The 21,113-nt window shown below is 35.0% G+C and overlaps 1 protein-coding gene across 2 annotated transcripts in view; it reads right to left on the minus strand.

Moving 5' to 3' along the window:
- LOC128997259 (crustapain-like) overlaps nucleotides 1-2,647 on the minus strand; it is a 133,218-nt gene extending 130,571 nt beyond the window's left edge. For both annotated transcript variants that reach the window (XM_054422874.1, XM_054422873.1), the window contains exon 1: nucleotides 2,637-2,647. The gene's annotated coding sequence lies outside the window, so the exon portion shown is untranslated. The remainder of the gene's footprint in view (nucleotides 1-2,636) is intronic.
- Between the last annotated feature and the right edge of the window lie 18,466 nt (nucleotides 2,648-21,113).

Genomic DNA, 21,113 nt, shown 5'->3' on the forward strand with positions numbered 1-21,113 from the left:
ATAATTCCATTTCTCATAAGGTTAACATGGGAAACTCCAGAGCCACTGGGGCGGAGCCCGAAAGGATTTTTGAAATAAGAATATGCCTATATGTTAATCGGGAATGTGAGCTATCATCATGCCAAATTTCAGCCCAATCTGACCAGTATTTTTCGCCTTCACTTATCACAAACATCCAAACTTTCTAATTTATATTATTAGTAGGATTAATAGATACATTTTCTAAAAAAGCTTCTGCTGCTTCACTGATAAAGAATAAGACAGGGTTGGGGGTTACAGAAGCCTTAAAACCATTTTACCAAAGGGGGTTAAAAACATTAAAACTGACGATGGAAAATAATTTTTGAAAATTTTATCAAACTAAATCTTAATCACTATCACACTTTATATACTACTAAATCTGCAATTGTAGAAAGGTTCCTGAGAACTACTTTAAAGAATTAATTATATAGAGAATTTAATACTCAGGGAAGCTATAAATTATTGGATTTACTTCCAAAGTCAATCAGAAAATATAATAATGAAGGGCACAGTTCTCTGGAATGAAGCCTAACCAAGTGAATGTTAAGAATAGTAAATATGTGCATGATGGTTTGACTTTTAAAGTGCAAGTTAAAATTCCAAATATATGAGGTGGCTGATAGTGTAAGGATTTCCAAGTATAATAATGTGTTTAGTACAGGATATACCCCAAATTTGACAGGGGAGCTATTTACAATAGCAGAAGTTAAGAATACTAAGCCTGTGACTTATATTTGAAAGATGAAAATGGCAATATAATCAGAGGAGGATTCTATACAGAGGAGTTGTTAAAGACCAAGTTTTAAGACATGTATTTGGCAAAGAAGGTATATTTTGAAAGATGAAAATGACAATATGATCAGGGGAGGATTTTATACCTAGGAGCTAAGCAGCGAGCAGCGATAAGCATGTCAATGCCCGCGGCCGGGTTGGCGCTCGAGTTTTGTGCAAACCTCGCACTGTCAAGTCGATGTGTTTGAAAATATTCGTGGGAATAGATGTAGATTTGAAATGTTAACGGAGTTGTACAATAGTATTGAACATTTCTATGGGTTTGTATAGGCCGAGAGCAGGGTCTTAAAAAAAATGGTTAAAAGCTGTAACGGTAAAAATTTCACGAGATAAGAAAACGAGCGTTCGTACGAATTCAAATGGCCCGCGCAGAGTCATTAGTTCTCCAAGCGGCCACGTACTGCGCTAGCGTCGCGACCCCTATAAAAGCGGCGCAGGACAAGGCTCAGTCGGACTTGGGGAGCTCTGAATCGGAGTGCTGGGCGAATAGCTAGCAACATCTCCCTGGTAGGGCGAGGGCGGAATAGCCCGGTAATAACCAGTGGTGGAATAACCCTGGAAGCGTCGAATACTAGGGTTAGGCTGAGGGCGGAATAGCTCTCGGACCCGCGGATATTACGAGACGGTAGGTCGAGGGCGGAATAGCCCGGTAATTAGCCAGTGGTGAAATAACTCTGGTATCGTCGAATACTAGGGTTAGGCTGAGGGCGGAATAGCTCTCGGACCCGCGGATATTACGAGACGGTAGGTCGAGGGCGGAATAGCCCGGTAATTAGCCAGTGGTGAAATAACTCTGGTATCGTCGAATACTAGGGTTAGGCTGAGGGCGGAATAGCTCTCGGACCCGCGGATATTACGAGACGGTAGGTCGAGGGCGGAATAGCCCGGTAATTAGCCAGTGGTGAAATAACTCTGGTATCGTCGAATACTAGGGTTAGGCTGAGGGCGGAATAGCTCTCGGACCCGCGGATAGTACGAGACGGTAGGTCGAGGGCGGAATAGCCCGGTAATTAGCCAGTGGTGAAATAACTCTGGTATCGTCGAATAGTAGGTGTTAGGCCAGGGCGAAATAGCTCGTGGACTCTCGACAATCGAATCGGTTAATTATAAGTATAGTTGGTTTTAATTCCAAAAGTGAAACACGGTATATCCATTAAGTAGAAGTTTATTTTTATTTTCGAAGTTAAGATTTTAGTTAATTACGACCAGTGTTTCACTCACGGAATTAACGCCAAATTTTGTTCAAATTAAGGCCTTACCCGGGCAGTGATGAATGTGTCATTTACTGAAAGCTGATGCTTTAACGACCATATCTGAGCCCATATTTTAAAACTAAATACTATTATTATTACCACTAACCCTGGACTAACTCAATTAGATTAGCTATCCGAGGCCAACAGTACAATTTTGTCCCAGGACGAAATTGCACCATCACAAAGCTCACCTATGTTATTATTACGAGGAAAAAGTCCCTAAAGTAGGGTATCTTTCCTATATTGCCCCTACTTTACATTTACACTTGTATGGGTCAATAAATGAAAGAATTAGCTTGATTTTGAAAATATATAAGTGATAAGTGATGATTAGTAATATTTAAAAGGTTGGATATTTATATAGTGATACGTAGGCAAAGACCAGGATTTTTTTCTAACTGCCCAAAAAATTATCTCCATGTTATTCTTATGGGATAAAAACTCTCAAGCGTCGTCTCTTTCCTATATTGTACCTACTAATTACAACTTTAAAAGTTCAAATGAATTGCATAAAAAGCCTTTGCATTGTAATATACAGATTACAATAAGACTAAGTACTAATTAACTCACCTCAGTTCTCCAAACAAATACAACATAAATGTAATTTATCTTTGCAACCAACTTATAGTCGTGCTGAGTGGATGAGATGAGTGATAAAAGATCAATAAAAACTAAATTAGCTTGACGATGATAACACGTTATTGTTTTAAAATTTTTCATTATAAGTATAGATAACGAAAATTACTAATTCACGTGAAATGAACTACATATTTTTTTATTATTAAAGAAGAGAACTTTTATTATTACATTTAATGATACAACAGTACAACAGCTGACCAGTTGATTTACAGCCTGTGCTGCCAATGTATTTCGCGCGCATATGACCTTGTCTGCATGTTACGCGATCACTATTTCTTGCCTTCACGTTGCAAATCTGGAGCGAGTGAGACAAAGTAATTAGAGTGAGACAATGTTAACATTGTCTCACTGATGAGCGAATTGGCCACTTTGCTTTCTCAAATCAGTGAGAAAACATGTACATTGTAAGGTAACTGTAGGAAAAAATACTTTTCACGTAAAGATAATCTCTCAAAAAAACTTCTAACTTGCCTTCTATTTCGCTGATTCAAAAAATCAGCTGTAAAAAAAATAAGTTACAAAAAAAGGGCTACATTTTATGTATGATTTCCATGATGTTATAAAATACCCCCACCACAACAAACCTTCAGAATGAGCAAATTTCCATTTGCCTGGTTGGATGAACACTAAAATTAATTTTATTTTATTTTTTGTAAAATGAATGATTGAGTAAGAAATAACTGCATTTCCCAAATTTGATCAAAATGTCTTCATAAACAAGCAAACTATAACAGTTACTTATTCTCCATAAAAATAACTCTGATTTTTTTTTATTTACCATATTTTTAATTTTTGCCGTAACGATTAGGTGCATAAACGTTTCAATATACAAAATGATTTATTATTTTAAGCCCTACAAAATGTTTTGGAAAGTAATTGGTGAGTTTGATGTTTTGGGTCAAAAACGGGAAAATCCGGTTTTTACCCCTTATGCTGTAAACACCCATAAACCCCCGTTCCCATAGTCCGTTCATGCTGGTTCGAGAACTCGTTCTAGTAAACGTAGGTTTACATGTTTGTACCTAATATCATCGAGATCGGATCGGAATTGCTCGAGTTTTTGTGCTAACGGACACATTATATACAGGGTGAACAGGTTAGCTGTGCCATGTGCCACCATTATGTATAGTTTGTCGAGGACGTTTTTTGGGGTTCGGCATCAGCTCCCCCGCCCCACGTCTAATTGCTAGTACATCTACCATTCCCCCTTCTAGTTGTTTGATATGTTGATATATATTTCTATCTTATCTATATATTAGTCGTATGAGTTGTTTAATATTGTCAGTATAGTTTTTCGGTGACGTTTTTTGGGGTGCGAGGTTTTTGGACCAACTCACCCGCCCCATGTCCAATTGCTAGTACATCTACCATTCCCCCCCTTCCAGTTGTTTGATATGTTGATATGTTGTTGTCAATATTTCTGTCTTATCTATATATTTGTCGTAAAAGTTGTTTAATATTTTCATTCTCTTTTTTATGTTATTCCAATCATCTATATCTATACTATTATATAAAAATCTAATGGTGTCTGTCTGTATGTGTGTTACTAATAGGTGCAAAAACTACTGAACCAACTGGGATTAAATTTTACAAAAATATAGCTACCATACTAAGGACCATTATAGGACTACTAACATTTCGATACTAACCGTAGGTTTTGCCCCTTTGGCTTTAAACGTTCTGAGGTGAACATTTTAAAAGTAAATATTGATTGGTCTCCATGGCTGCGATTAGAACACTAACAATGTTTGTTTACATTTGCTTTGACATTTAAATGTAAACAAGAAGAACTGCAAACTGCATATTTCATAATTTCAGACAGCTGATACAAAGACATTATTTTCCATAACTATGAGGTAGGTTTATTTTAATCTAACCTTTTATCATTGATTATTTATTGTAAAACTATGTCAATGATTATAAAAAAAAAAGATTCTATAACCGTTGCTGTATCAACTTCGGCTCTGCTTTGGATTTTTTAAAGCGTTTAAGTTATGAAAATAATGTTATTGATATGTTTTCATGGAAACAGTATGAAAATTACAATGTATAGATGTTTTATATGAATTTGAAGGCTACTTTAAATAAATTCTAACTGCTTAACATGTGTTTGATTAACAATAACTTGCACATAACATTGTTTTTTATATGTATATTTAGGTAAATTAAGTTATGTTTTGCTAAACCTATGCTTAAATTAAACTATAGAATATCATCAATAACTAAATTGTACGTCGTTGATTTTTATTTTCTAAAATCTGTTATTTAATTATCAAATGGTAATACAAAATACTCTTATTTTATATTAACATAGCTTTCAGTTCACATTTACTTTATTTGATACATTTATTATTTGTGTTTTGCCACAACACTGATTAAACTAAACCAAGGAAAATATCATAAAACTAAGCAGTACACAGTGTTCTTTTGTTTCTAAAATCAATGAAATATCTGTTATGTTTACTTAATGGTAAGTGTGAAAATGTAAAGCCAATGGGCAATGGAACTGATTAAAAGAACTTATTTGTATATTAAGTGGTTTGTTGATATTTTTGTAGAGTAGAATCAGAGATGCAATTAAACATATACTGTATTTGCTATTACATTTTTTAGTCTTTGATAATCATATTAGTTTTGTCTGCTGTCTTTATACTAAAATTATTTGTTTAAAATTTTGTATAGTACCTATATATATAGTTTATTTAATATTTCAAAAAACTGTATTGATAAGGCACAGTGATATTTCTTAAGTTTATAACAGCTGACTTAGTTTTGCTAATGATTTATTGTGAGTGAAGAAACTGAAGCTGGAAGGATTTGCGATTTAATATAAAGAAGAGTGAAATTAAAAAAAAATGTTCATTTAAATTCAATAATTAGTATTTTTGCAATTAAGAGAGATAAAGGTAAATCATGTATGTCAAAGTTTTATTCGAAGATTTGGTAAGTTTTTCTCATATCAGCCTACACAAGATTTAAAACTAATCAAAACCAAAATGGTGGTATCCATAACTTACCAGATTTAAAAGTCATAACTTAAACGTTTTTATTAAGGCCATAAAAGTTGAATTTTGTTTCTAAAAGCGTTAGCGGATGTGTAAATATTATATGCAACAAATGTAAAGATTAAAATGTTTCTATTTTGTGTCCTCTTCCCGTTGCAAAGCACGGGTACAACAGCTAGTATTGTATAAATACCTCCTACCTTTAGAGTCATCCATATGAAATAATTCTTAAAATATTTTTTATCTTATTTTAACGTTATTTTTACGTTTTATACATTAAAGAAGCCTAAACAAGTCTCATCCAAATTTATGTCTGTCTGTCTGTAACACTCAAGATGGCATTTTACGCAATCTTCCCTAGGAAAACGAGAGTACCTATCAAGATCCAAGACATTTTAATGTATTCAGTGAATTGGCGAGAGTTTCTTTAGTCATTAAAATATGGCCTCACTACTTAGTAAATAAAACTACAGACGTTCAAATAAGCAGTTTTGTGCGATTTTTGTCCAGTTTTCGTCCAATTTTTATTACACAATGATCTATGAAATGACAAACAGCTGTTCGGATCATGATTATTTTTTCTAGATATCACTGATATGTTTACGAATGTTGTTTACAAATACCGCAAACATTTCCGATCACCGATCACCGGATTTAATTAATCGCAAGTGGAATAATATAGTGTAACCGTAACTAGGCATCATCCAGGTCAGGAACCAGAGATTCTTTGGTTATAAAATTGTTCTTGAATTTTGATAACCAGAAAGAAGACCTTGAATCAGTGTTGTATAGGGCTGGGAAACTTGAATTTATTAGTGACCATCGCCAATAGCTTACAAACAAGGTTTCCACTCATTGACGGCGCTTCAATGGTGGTTGTGTAAAATGTAAAGTGAAATATCACAACTGCAGTGTGTGATTGTAACAGAGGTTTACGGATGATACTAAACTCGCTTTTCCAATGACTGTGTCACTTTCTGTTCCTACTCACCGTGTGATGCAATAGCTGGACCTTACAACCATTAGGCCCATAGCCCATCTCTTGGGTACGTATTATAAATTACCAATTTAAATCTTCTATGGTATAGTACTTCATTTCATATAATAAGCCGTCATTTCGACAGCATTTCGGGTCATCTCCGAACTAAGCAAATATAAATTGTTATGATAAAACTTGATGACATTAACAAAGATTTCATAAATACTGTACTTATTTTATAGGTATGTACTCCGTTAGGTATGCTTAAAGCATAGCAAATTCCCTAATTAAATTCTGTATTTTTGTGTATATGTCTGTTGGTGACGCATTAATGTCCTTATTTCTCAGTGTTTCACGGAAAGGACAAGAGCAAAATAAAGTTTTAAATGGCGAGGTTCAGGTAGTACTATAAATACTTTTAGCCATTGTGGAAAGTAACTTTCAGTTATAGGCCTACCTTAGGGATATGCCTCATAGATTCAGTATGAAGCAAATTTTAGCATATAAAAAGCATATTTTAGTTTAATCATTAGATTTAAAATATGGACCAACACGATCCGATCCGGGTGACATTTAATTGCGTTTGTTTTGGCTTAAAACTGTCAGATACTGTATTTGCTAAGGTTTATATATAATAGTTTTGCCAGCATATCTGAAAATATGCAAACCAACTTAGGTGATTTAGATCGTATCACTGGTATATCAATTTAGATTGTATATCAATGGTAGGAACAGAAAGTGACACATTGGGAAATCGAGTTTAGCATCATCCGTAAACCTCTGTTACAATCACCCACAGCAGTTGTGATTTTTTACTTTTCACTTTACACAACCGCCATTGAAGCGCCGTCAATGAGTGGAAACCTTGTTTCTAAGCCATTGGTGACGATCATTAATAAATTTAAGTTTCCCAGCCGTATACAACACTGATTCAATGTCTTCTTTCTGGTTATAAAAAGTCCAGAACAATTTTATACACCAAGAATCTCTGGTTCCTGACCTGGATGATGCCTAGTTATTTAATTTACGGTTACACTATATTCTTCCACTTGCGATTAATTAAATCCTTTATGTAAGAAAACCGTTTTTAATCTCACTTGGATGTGATTTGCCTTCAAAACGAGATCGGAAATGGTTGCGGTGTCTGTAAACAACATTTCTAAACATTTCAGTGACAGCTAGAAAAAATAATCTTGATCCGAACAGCTGTTCGTTATTTCATAGATAATTATGTGATAAAAATTGGACGAAAACTTGACAAAAATCGCACAAAACTGCATTTTTTGAACGTCCGTAATTTTAATTACAAAGCAGGGAGGCCATATTTTAATGGCTAAAGACACTCTCGCCAATCCAGTGAAAACATTAAAATGACTTGGATCTTGATAGGTACTCTCGTTTTCCTAGAGAAGATTGCGTAAAATGCCATCTTGAGTGTTACAGACTGATAGACAGACAGACAGACAGAAATTTAGATGAGACTTGTTTCGGCTTCTTTAATGTATAAAACGTAAAAATAACCTAAAAATTTATGATTCTGAGCAATGTACAGACAAAACTCTAATTTTATTTAAATAATAATATTTTTCAAACTGACATCTATATGTTTACATTAAGAGTTGTGTACAAATAAGCAATCAATGAGAAATAACTTTTGGCCTATTTTGGTATTTTTTATTATAAATTACCAATCTAAATAGTCTGTAGTACTGTACTTCATTTCATATAGCAAACCGATTCAGATAGCATTTCGACAGAATTTCGGGTCATCTTCGGTCCAAGCAAATATAAATTGTTATGATAAAGTTTTATGACATTAACAAAGATTTCAAATACTAATTTTATATGTACTTTGTTATGCGTAAAGCGTAGCAAATTCCCTAATTAAGTTCTGTATTTTTGTGTGTATGTCTGTTGGTAACACATTAATGTCCTTATTTCTCAGTGTTTCACGGAAAGGTCAAGAGCACCTTGATAATGAAAATGTCAAACCCGAATAAAGTGTTAAATTATGAGGTTGAGGTAGTACCTTAAATACTTTTAACCATTATGTCATGGTCCTTTAAATTCTGAACAAAATTGTACAAATCCCATTTCCGTATATTTACTCTCACCAATTACACATGATAAAGGTTGTTGACAAACTTATGGGAGAAAGTATGTGTCAGAATGCTGATACCGTTTATTTACTTTAATCATTGGATTTAACATATGGACCAACAAGATCCGGGTGACATTTAATTGTTAAGCATTACTTTTGGCTGGAAATTGTCAGATACTGTATTTGCGAAGGAATAGTTTTGTCAGCATATCTGAAAGTATGCAAACCAACTGCTGTGCTTTATATAAGAAGGTTTTAACTGACTATGATAAGATCCCCGCAGGGGATTTTATAGTTTTCAGTTGAAACCTTCTTATACTAAGAACAGAAGTTGGTTTACATATTTTCAGATATGCTGGCAAAAATATTGTATATAAACCTTAGCAAATACAGTATCTGACAGTTTTAATCCAAAACAAACGCAATTAAATGTCACCCGGATCGGATCGTGTTGGTCCATATGTTAAATCCAATGATTAAACTACAAATGTTTTTTATATGCTAAAATTTGCTTCATACTGAATCTATGAGGCATATCACTAAGGCAGGCCTATAATTGAAAGTTACTTTCCACAATGGCTAAAAGTATTTATAGTGCTACCTGAACCTCGCCATGTAACACTTTATTTTGCTCTTGATTTTATAGTATTTTGTTTTGTTAAGAGATTACAATTTAGATTAAGATTACAAATAATTAGCTTTGTGCCCGTTCTACGCACGGGGATCTTATCATAGTCAGTTAAAACCTTCTTATATAAAGCACAGCAGTTGGTTTGCATACTTTCAGATATGCTGACAAAACTATTCCTTCGCAAATACAGTATCTGACAATTTCCAGCCAAAAGTAATGCTTCGCAATTAAATGTCACCCGGATCTTGTTGGTCCATATGTTAAATCCAATGATTAAAGTAAATAAACGGTATCAGCATTCTGACACATACTTTCTCCCATAAGTTTGTCAACAACCTTTATCATGTGGTGAGAGTAAATATACGGAAATGGGATTTGTACAATTTTGTTCAGAATTTAAAGGACCATAACATAATGGTTAAAAATATTTAAGGTACTACCTCAACCTCATAATTTAACACTTTATTCGGGTTGACATTTTCATTATCAAGGTGCTCTTGTCCTTTCCGTGAAACACTGAGAAATAAGGACATTAATGTGTTACCAACAGACATACACACAAAAATACAGAACTTAATTAGGGAATTTGCTACGCTTTAAGCATAACAAAGTACATATAAAATTAGTATTTGAAATCTTTGTTAATGTCATAAAACTTTATCATAACAATTTATATTTGCTTGGACCGAAGATGACCCGAAATTCTGTCGAAATGCTATCTGAATCGGTTTGCTATATGAAACTAAGTACAGTACTATAGACAATTTAGATTGGTAATTTATAATAAAAATTACCAAAATAGGCCACGATTTATTGATACATGAACAACGTTCAAAGCGTTTGAACAATTCATGATGGTTTGCTAAATAAATGTTTTACTAAAATGCGTTTTCGTTTTCTTAGCATAAACTAACATTTTGGAATCTAGACAGAAAAAGCAAAACTTATATAGCTAAGACATCAATTAAATTGAATACGCCTGTAATAAATAAGGTGCAACACCAAGGATAACTAATTTGTAAATTACTGTGATGTGTTGGTACGTAAAAATGATTCTCGCTGCTACCAATGGTTAAAAGGAAAAGAACCAATACCGTACCAAAAATCAACGTTTACAGTTAAGAACTGTAGTACATCCGACCAATTATATGCGTTAATCAAGGTTATTGATCTCTTGGTTTTGGATTTTCTCGTAAAAAGTTATTTCCCATTAATTGCTTTATTTGTACGCAACTCTTGATGTAAACTTATAGATGTCAGTTTGAAAAAAAAAACAACCTTATACAACAACTTTCTGTTATGTAATAGATTACGTATTCTCTAAACAATTATTGGTATATCTATTACCATTATAAGGAAATTTGACAAAAATCACACAACGTTGGGTTTTTGGACGTTTGTAATTTTATTTCTTAAGTACCTAGGTAGGCCGTGTATTCTAGGGAAAAGTATCGGTTTCAAGGATCGTCGTCAAAAAGGTTTTTATAAGCAATTGGGTAAGCGTACGTACCCAAGAGATGGGCTATGGGCCTATTGGCTGTATGGTCCAGCGATTGCATCACACGTTGAGTAGGAACTATTGACTATATAAAGTCAATGGTAGGAACTGATAGTGACACATTGGAAAATCGAGTTTAGCATCATCCGTAAACCTCTGTTACAATCACCCACTGCAGTTGTGGTTGTTTACTTTTCACTTTACACAACCGCCATTGAAGCGCCGTCAATGATTGGAACCTTGTTTCTAAGCTATTGGCGACGATCATTAATAAATTAAGTTTCCCAGCCGTAGACAACAGTGATTCAATGTCTTCTTTCTGGTTATAAAAAGTCCAGAACAATTTTATACACAAAGAATCTCTGGTTCCTGACCTGGATGATGCCTAGTTATTTAATTTACGGTTACACTATATTTTTCCACTTGCGTTTAATTAAATCCTTTTTGTAAGAAAACCGTTTTTAATCTCACTTGGATGTGATTTGCCTTCAAAACGAGATCGGAAATGGTTGCGGTGTCTGTAAACAACATTTGTAAGCATTTCAGTGACAGCTAGAAAAAATAATCTTGATCCGAACAGCTGTTCGTTATTTCATAGATGATTATGTGATAAAAATTGGACGAAAACTTGACAAAAATCGCACAAAACTGCATTTTTGAACCTCCGTCATTTTAAATACATAGCAGGGAGGCCATATTTTAATGGCTAAAGACACTCTCGCCAATCCAGTGAAAACATTAAAATGGCTTGGATCTTGATAGGTACTCTCGTTTTCCTAGAGAAGATTGCGTAAAATGCCATCTTGAGTGTTACAGACAGACAGACAGAAATTATATGAGACTTGTTTCGGCTTCTTTAATGTATAAAACGTAAAAATAACCTAAAAATGTATGATTCTGAGCAATGTACAGACAAAACTCTAATTTTATTTACATAGATATTTGTCGTACGAGTTGTATAATATTTTCATTTTCTTTTTTATGTTATTCCAATCATATTGTATAAATACCTCTTACCTTTAGAGAGTCATCCATATGAAATAATATTTAAAGTTGTCTTAATCTTGAGATGTATTATTGTTTTTTTATCAAAAGTTGGAATCTATATAGTGTACTTAAAATTTAACCGTTTTGCTGTATCTTTTAACATTTTAGAGATACAAGTGATTTTAAGTCTTGCTACAAGAAAATGCTCTAAAATTAAAAATTAATTTTAAATAGCTTACAACCTTGTAAATTGAAGACGCTAATACAAGACCCACTTAGTTGAAATATAGTTATATGTTAAATTTAAGAACAAAAGATTTCTATGGTTACAGAGGACCTTTACAAGGAAATAGAATGTGACTGGCACTTTTTTGATACCTCTGGATATAGGAAAGATATTTTCAAAGCTAAACATCTCCATAGACTTATATTATTTGATCTGTCTTGTAACTGTGCAAGATTACTATGAGAATGTTGCAAGAATTAAATGTACAAATCATCACCTTCAAACCTTAACTAGGGATAAAAAGTACTACATTTTCATGATGTCAAGAGGTTTATTCTAGAATATAGCACCAATACTATTACAAATTCGTTTCTAGAATACATATGAGTTTTTACATCAAATACTCTAAAATTCGTCCCCTCGAGTCGTAAACATCAAGCGAACATACTATACAATAACAAATACATAGATAAATCAATTTATTATATTGAATTGTAACATGAACTATTTATAATATTGCTTTTGTTTTATCATTATAATAGACAAATCACTACGGCTATGCAATGTAAATCTGAGAGTCAATTATCATGATGAGCTACAATTTTTTATCTAAATGGAAATGTTATTCAAACATATATATATACAAAAGTATAATACTGTACGACAAGAAAATAAAAATAATATTTGCTACTTGTTTTTAGCCTCTCCTTGTTAATTATGAAAATCAATCCAATATTAGTGCCAGAGATTTCTGGATTGATGAAATTAATGAAACACGATGTCTTGTTTGAATAATAATATACATGTTTGTGTACTTTTTCACAAGTAAAAGTAGTTATATTTTTATGTCAAAAATGTTTTAATAATGTCATCAAACACAACAATTGACTGTGGCCTGTGACTTTGATGTGAATTAGTTACTTACATTTTACTCATTTCACACAATATAACAACTAACTTTGACTCTGATGTGAATTTATGTAAAACATTTAAAAAAATTTTCACACATTTCACACAATTTGTTTAACAATTTCACACATATCACACAATATAACAACTTACTGTAACTGTGACGTGAATTTGTGTGAAAAATTTCACTCAAATTTCACACATTTCACACAATTTTTACAAACAATTTTATGTTATATAACAACTAGCTGTGACTGTGATGTGAATTTGTGTCATTTCACACAATGTATCAACTAACTGTGACTGTGATGTGGATTTGTCACATAATTTTTACAGCTTTTAATAGGAATGGTGGCTTGTTTGTATTAAAAAAATAAAATATTTGTCTAGACTAATCTAAATTGATTATTAAAATAGAATTATATTATTTACAATGTACATAACTAAAATAAAATCTTAGTATATACAGTGCCTGTTTACACGTAATTCAACTTTTTTAACATTTGAAAATGTATGCCCACTTCCCTTTAACTGGTACTCTCGCATTTCATATTTGATTTTATCTAACTCACTACCAACTAATTCTTGCAAATTACTAGAATTATAAAATCCTTTTTTTTTTGTTTTTAGGTTTATAGTTACCACATCGTCTCCATTTAAATACTCCACTTCTACTAGTAAATTGGCTTTAAAAGAACCAAGTGTTTCTAAGCATTGCTGGAAAGTGTTTACTATTTCTGGTTGTATAGTGGAAAGAAACTCTTCTAAATTTGTAGATGATGCTGGATATGCAGCAAATGTTTTTACCCTACACCTAAATGTGCAGGGTATTTCCTGGAACAATGATCTGGACAATTTATCTTCTTTTTCTATATCAAATAAAAACAAAACAAAAAATATGTTTTAACCCAACCCAATAGGATATGGTTTGAGAATATCCGATATGTCACCAAAATCATACCCCAGGTTCGAGCAATAAAAACGCATACTTTTTAAAGTTGTATATAGTCTTAAACTATACATTATATACATAAACATAAAATAAATACAACTAGAAAAAGCCTGTTTTTATTACCCCCCCCCCCTTCCTTATTTTAGGTGGGATATAATATATTTTACATTGATAAAATATTTATAAATTTACAATTGACCCCCCCCCTTTTTTCACTCATTTTCTCTTCTGGCCTCTGACTCCTCCTCTACTATTTTCTTCTTTTCATCTTCAATCCTTTTGTCTCCGAAGGGGAGGGTGTGTATCCCGTCAGAGCAGAGGAAACGTTTGGGATCGTAGCATCGTAGAGCGGTTTTAAATCCTGTAACAGTAGTTATTTGCATTCTACTGCTTGAAATGCATGTAAAAGGGAGCTTAATTTCAAAATTCCCTCGAGACATTTAACTTTGAAAGTAGTCGTCGAAGGTCACATGTTTTCGAAACATCAAATTTGGCGTTCCCTTAGCCTTCATCCCGTAAACTACTATTTGTCCGGTCTCCAGTATCAATTTCTTCTTGCTTACACTTAGGAGCACAGCCCTACATATTCTACTGGTAAATCTCCAGCAGCTTCGTCCTTTGCCAGACCCAAACCAAAACGTCTCTCAGCCTGGTACAAAATATGGTGTTTAGGGTAATTAGATGCTTCAAGCCTGTGAAGTTCTCTCTCTCAAGTGAGGTCCGGGATAGCTCAGTGCTTGCTGGGTATCTGTTCCAGGGGTCGAAATAACGGGAAGCAAAGGAATGGCTCAGATTCGTGGCACACAATGTTATTTGTTTTCAAACAGCCTCTGTCATCACAGCCACAAAGGAAAGGTTGTGGATAAGGAACTAGTAGGATGTCTGAATTAGTGCTAAACTTCCAACTAACAGGATCTATGATTATGCTAAGATTACTCTAGCAGGAGCGGGTTGAGTGCTAAGATTTCTCTAGCAGGAACGGGTCGAGTACTATGATTTCTCTAGCAGGAACGGGTCGTGTGCTAAGATTGCTCTAGCAAGAACGGGTCGTGTGCTAAGATTGCTCTAGCAGGAACGGGACGAGTGCTATGATTTCTCTAGCAGGAACGGGTCGGGTGCTAAGATTTCTCTAGCAGGATCGGAGGAGGTCCGGGATAGCTCAGTACTTGCTGGGTATCTGTTCCAGGGGTCGAAACAACGGGAAGCAAAGGAATGGCTCAGATTCGTGGCACAAAATGTTATTTGTTTTCAAACAGCCTCTGTCATCACAGCCACAAAGGAAAGGTTGTGGATAAGAAACTAGTAGAATGTCTGAATTAGTGCTAAACTTCCAACTATGAGGATCAATGATTATGCTAAGATTACTCTAGCAGGATCGGGTCGTGTGCTAAGATTGCTCTAGCAGGAACGGGTCGAGTGCTAAGATTTCTCTAGAAGGAACGGGTCGTGTGCTACAATTTCTCTAGCAGGATCGGGTCGTGTGCTAAGATTTCTCTAGCAGGATCGGTCGTGTGCTAAGATTGCTCTAGCAGGAACGGGTCGAGTGCTAAGATTTATCTAGCAGGAAAGGGTCGTGTGCTAAGATTTCTCTAGCAGGAACGGGTCAAGTGCTAAGATTTCTCTAGCAGGACCGGGTCGTGTGCTATGATTTCTCTAGCAGGATCGGTCGTGTGCTAAGATTGCTCTAGCAGGAACGGGTCGAGTGCTAAGATTTATCTAGCAGGAACGGGTCGTGTGCTAAGATTTCTCTAGCAGGAACGGGTCAAGTGCTAAGATTTCTCTAGCAGGACCGGGTCGTGTGCTATGATTTCTCTAGCAGGAACGGGTCGTGTGCTAAGATTGCTCTAGCAGGAACGGGTCGAGTGCTATGATTTCTCTAGCAGGAACGGGTCGTGTGCTAAGATTGCTCTAGCAAGAACGGGTCGTGTGCTAAGATTGCTCTAGCAGGAACGGGACGAGTGCTATGATTTCTCTAGCAGGAACGGGTCTTGTGCTAAGATTTCTCTAGCAGGATCGGGTCGTGTGCTAAAATTGCTTTAGCAGGAACGGGTCGAGTGCTAAGATTGCTCTAGCAGGAACGGGTCGAGTGCTATGATTTCTCTAGCAGGAACGGGTCGTGTGCTAAGATTTCTCTAGCAGGAACGGGTGAAACAGAGGTAATTTTAAATCTGGTGAAGATTGAAGAGTGGAATCACTCCAGATTGGTGGAGTGTGGTGTATTAGTCAGTCAGTGAAAGTGGTGTATCAGTGATTGTGTAGGGTCAACGGTCAGGTCCGCCCAACGGGATAACGGCCTCGGTGTTCTCTGAACTCAGTCCTACAAGCCACCCCACAACATGCTTCTTAAATAGAGAGAGAGAGAGAGAGGGTGAATTTAGAAAGTTGACATTTTGATATCTGTTACACATGTTACGATAAATGATTTGGGTTAAGTGAAAGCAATTCGTATTTGAAAATGGTTTGAAAGTTTGTGGAACACTTAGACCAACATTTCGAGAAAAGCGCGTATTGTGGGGATGAGTAATTTTTACAAAAATATTATCAAAGTTTTTGTACATGTGAACTAAAATAAATTTTAAAAATAACTGTCTGACTGTCAAAACTCCCGATTCTACAAAAAGATCGTCAGTTGAATATCTAAAGTGTTTTTTTAAAAGCAACTTTAAGTATTGTTTTCTGCACTACAAAAACAGGTTGCAAGATAGTTTTGTAAGCACCACCAAAAGCAATAATTCCAAAAGACAACACTGATTGAACATATTCATAGTATGCTATTTTAATTTCTTGCTCTTCGAGAATATCACTAAGTTGCCTAAATGCATAAATATATTTACGTAATTTATTTTTTAGATATTCAACATGTTCCGACCATTTCATCTTTGAATCAAAAACAATACCAAGATATTTGTATGAATCAACTTTTTCAATTTTGCTACAGAAACAAGAGTTATTGAAATGATTTCCACAGACATGAATAGTTAGGTTATCAAGTTTGTATTCGGTTATCTTGCGTAATGAAATTGGCATAAATTTTGTTTTAGATATATTAAGAGACAATACATTTTGGTCAAGCCATTTTTTTGTAAACAGAGGTCTGATTCTGCCTTGTTTTTAACCTCATCCCAGGATGCTCCGGTTACAAATATTAGAGTATCATCAGCAAATGTTAATTTTCCTTCTGTTTGAATTTTAGAAATATTATTAATATAAATGAGGAATAAAACAGGACCAAGGGTTGACCCCTGGACCACACCATACTCCACTGGCAAAACATCGCTTGACACTTCACCAAGTGCGACAGTTTGTAGCCTATCAGATAGGTAGCTGCTTAACCAAGCGAGCGAGGAGCCGCGCACCCCGACAAGCTCAAGTTAGCGCAACAATCGACTTCTGTCCACTGAGTCAAAAGCTTATTTCAAGTCTAAGAAAATTAACATACTTCATTTGTTGCCATAAATTGCCTCGTTAATGTATGTATTAATATCGAATAAAGCATCAGATATGTTTTTGCCACTCCTGAAACCATACTGATTTTCACTTAAAATATTGCACTGGTGGAGATAAAAAACAAGTTGGTCTTTGGCAATTTTCTCTAAAAGCTTAGCAATTACACTTAACAAAGAAATCGGTCGATAGTTATTCATGCCTGTAAAATCAATAGATTTGTGCAATGGAATGATCTTGGCCAATTTCAGAATAGAATTGCAATTGAAATTGAATTTCAGTTAGAATAATATTTGAATTTTTTAGAATGTTGTCACCGGTACAGGTCTCATCCATGTGTTCTTCTAATTTAGATTTTTCAGCGAAAAGTGCGTCACAATTAGGACAGCAATATTTACTGTCCACTTTATGGTGTGTGCCTTTTAAATGCTGTTTGTAATATTTAAGTGTTAAAAGGCTGTTCTTCCAATGGGCAGTCCTTATGGTATTGATCAAAGAGTCATTAGCTAAAGCCGGAGCTGTTCTACAATCGGTCAGTCTCCATAAAGAACTCTAAGGTAATTTTAAACTTAGTGTTTGTTTTATTTTTGTGTTTGTATGTATGTATGTATTGTTTGTTGTAGTGGGTGGTAGAACAATGCTGCACCTGCTTATGTGAATTAACTAGTAATTGACGGTTCCAAGCTATAACACACACCCGGTTGGATCGAAACATATACAAGCCAGATCCACTTATGCCGTTTTCTGTTTTTCCAAGATATTTTCAAAGTCCTGTAAGTAGGTCAAGGTCATTTCAAAATAATGCCAAAAGGAGAGATGGAGCAAAAGTTTGCTCCATCTCTCCTTTTGTTGTAGCGGGGGGAAATTAGTGTTTGTTTTTATTTTTGTGTTTGCGTGTTAGTCTGAATTGGCTAAAGACTGATGTTACAGGCTTATGATCAAAAGGCTGTTCTTCCAACGGGCAGTCCTTATGGTATTGATCAAAGACTCATTAGCTAAAGCCGGAGCTGTTCTACAATCGGTCAGTCTCCATAAAGATGTTTGTGTGTGTCAAACTTGCTCTATCTCTCATACTGTTGTAGTGAGAGAGGTCTTATGTAAGAACTTGAAATTTAAAATTTAATTTAACCAAATGCAGAATGGTATGCAGGTCATAGGAACTTTCAATCAATTACAAAATGGTCAACTTAAATTTTAAATATAGAATATTTACAGTCAAAAGAAAGGGTTCATTGTAATGGGGGACTTCTTTATCCTTTGTTAGCTGAAATATCACATGATTAGAAAAATACAACACTCTGCGCAATTCAAGTACCAAAAACACGATGCACATAAAGTAAAACCATCTAAGCTACAAGCTAAAACCAACATGCAGCACATGCTATTGACTAAAACATTAAGTTAGATTGGCCAAATCTAACGAAAGGTTTTAATCAAAAGTCAGTCAGTCTAAACTCAACCAGTCAGCTGTACCAGTTGGGTGAGACTGACTACAGTCCGTTCGTTGCCACTACTTTTATGCGCGAGCCAGTTGGGAGGGGGGCCGGTTGGGAGGTTTACCCTGCTTCGCGGGTAAATTTCCCTACTGTCGGGTAATTATACCTACTAAGTAAGGAAGTCTCCAACATTACATCATTCAGTGTCCAACCTTCAACGGAGACTGTTCACATATGCTAGCTCTGTTCTGATGTTAACTATGGACAAGCCAAGTAAAATCACACAAGATAATAAAAGAGAATAAAATAAAATTTAAAGAAATCTACTACTACTAAAACCAGCAATTTTCACAAGTCAATGTCAATACGTCTAAAGTTTCAGAAGCAAATTAAATAACCACTACATTCGAATGCGTCAGGATCAAATTATTCTAATCAAATATCACATCTGTCAAGAAATGAAGCTTCCTCAACTAGTGAGTCCAATAGAAACAGAAATAGTTGCATTGAAATATCTGTTGCAAAACAAACATTATCAATTAGTAGAACAAAGAAAAAATGAAAATGCAAATGGTAAAACATATATTTTCTTTTATGGCAAGTTTTTAGAGGTTTGCTTTCCGACACAATTAAATGTACCAAATCCTCCTGACGTTAAATATGGAAAACTAATTTATTTGATTCACACAAGTTAGGACACATGATATTGTGTATAATTCACGTACAAAAAGAGATTGGTCTTTCTAAAGACCTAATTATAAGCATATTTTTTTACCACAAAGTTCACCACAATATTTTCTACACTAGTGTCGGCCACATATACATACTTAAGTTTTTACAAATTCTTTATTGGCAAAACAAGATTCCCTAATGTCGGGCAAATTTTAATATCTACCATTTTATTACGTCTTTATCAAACACCACAATATAAACATCTACCATAAGATATAACTTATATTTGGTTTTACATTAGGCCTACCTCATTGCTGGTTACGAGATGAAGCTGCTACATCACATAGCCGAACACACGCATGCCGTGCCGCGCACAATTTTGGTTTTTACCATTACCTATTTTCACTGAGTGCGATCAAAGCTGCGTAGTTCAAAAACACAGGCTCGCAAAGGTGGACACATTTCCCTTCTTAGTATCTATAGACGGTACATCGTCGCATCGTATCACGGCAAAACACACAATAATGAGGACAGAGAACGAACAGGTTACGTAATAGACGTGATGAAGCCGAGCGATCCAACACAACTGAGTCTGAGCGTATTGCTGTGGCTCAGTCAAAAGTGGGTTGGGTCAGCTGTTGTCGTTGACCGTCAAAACCACTTTCTCTCCAACTAGTCCACGGCCAAAAACGACCTGTGCTCGCCTCTCCAACCGGAGTCAGGCGCTTAACTTACTAGATACTACACAATACTATTGAGTATGAATTTAACTATATCTATCATTAATTGTATAAACTGTGTTTTGCTAGTTAAACATTAAAAAACAGCTGATCTGTATCACGTCAGCTCATATCCGCCATCCCTTATTATCTACGTCATTTCCAGATTTCCAAATAACCCTTTAAACTGAATAAACAAAAGAAAGAACCTACTCTACACTATAACTGTAAACTAGCTTCCTATTCTTTTAAACACATACGAATGACCTCTATAGCGATGTGACGGTACTACAGTAATTAGTATTTTGTAATCAGTACTGGTCAGTATTGGAAGTATCTGTTACTCCAAATACAAAGTAATCACTTATCATGATTACCTCAAAGAGTGTATCACAAGTAACTAGTAACAGCAGAGACAGGAACTCAGTATTTTAGGGTCAATAGGAGCGCTTTATAAGAAACCGAGTACTACAGAGCCAATTGAATCACTAGTTCAGTTGTCAGGTGACTTTACGAGTACAGTACAGAGAACAGACAGAAGGAGTCGGTAACAAAATGGTTTAATGTTACACTAAAGGTCTACAAGTAGACAGAGTAATCATGATTACAATATAATCAGTATTTGCAACCAGTACGAAAGAGTAGTTTTATCAATTGTGACCAGTACTTGAAAGTAATCAATTAGCACATCACTAAGGTCCAACTTACGTCTCTTAGATCTCCTTTGACAAGTGGAGAAGGAAAATTAGACGTTGAACCGGCGTTGACGGGAACCCTCCTGGAAAGTACAGCGCCGAAAATCAGCCCCCAGAGGTCGGATCCTGAACTTCAGCGTTACCGTCAACAATA

The sequence above is a fragment of the Macrosteles quadrilineatus genome, unplaced genomic scaffold (assembly GCF_028750875.1).
Source record: "Macrosteles quadrilineatus isolate MER2022 unplaced genomic scaffold, UCM_ALF_1.0 Scaffold_6__1_contigs__length_79288215, whole genome shotgun sequence".
Lineage (NCBI taxonomy): Eukaryota > Metazoa > Arthropoda > Insecta > Hemiptera > Cicadellidae > Macrosteles > Macrosteles quadrilineatus.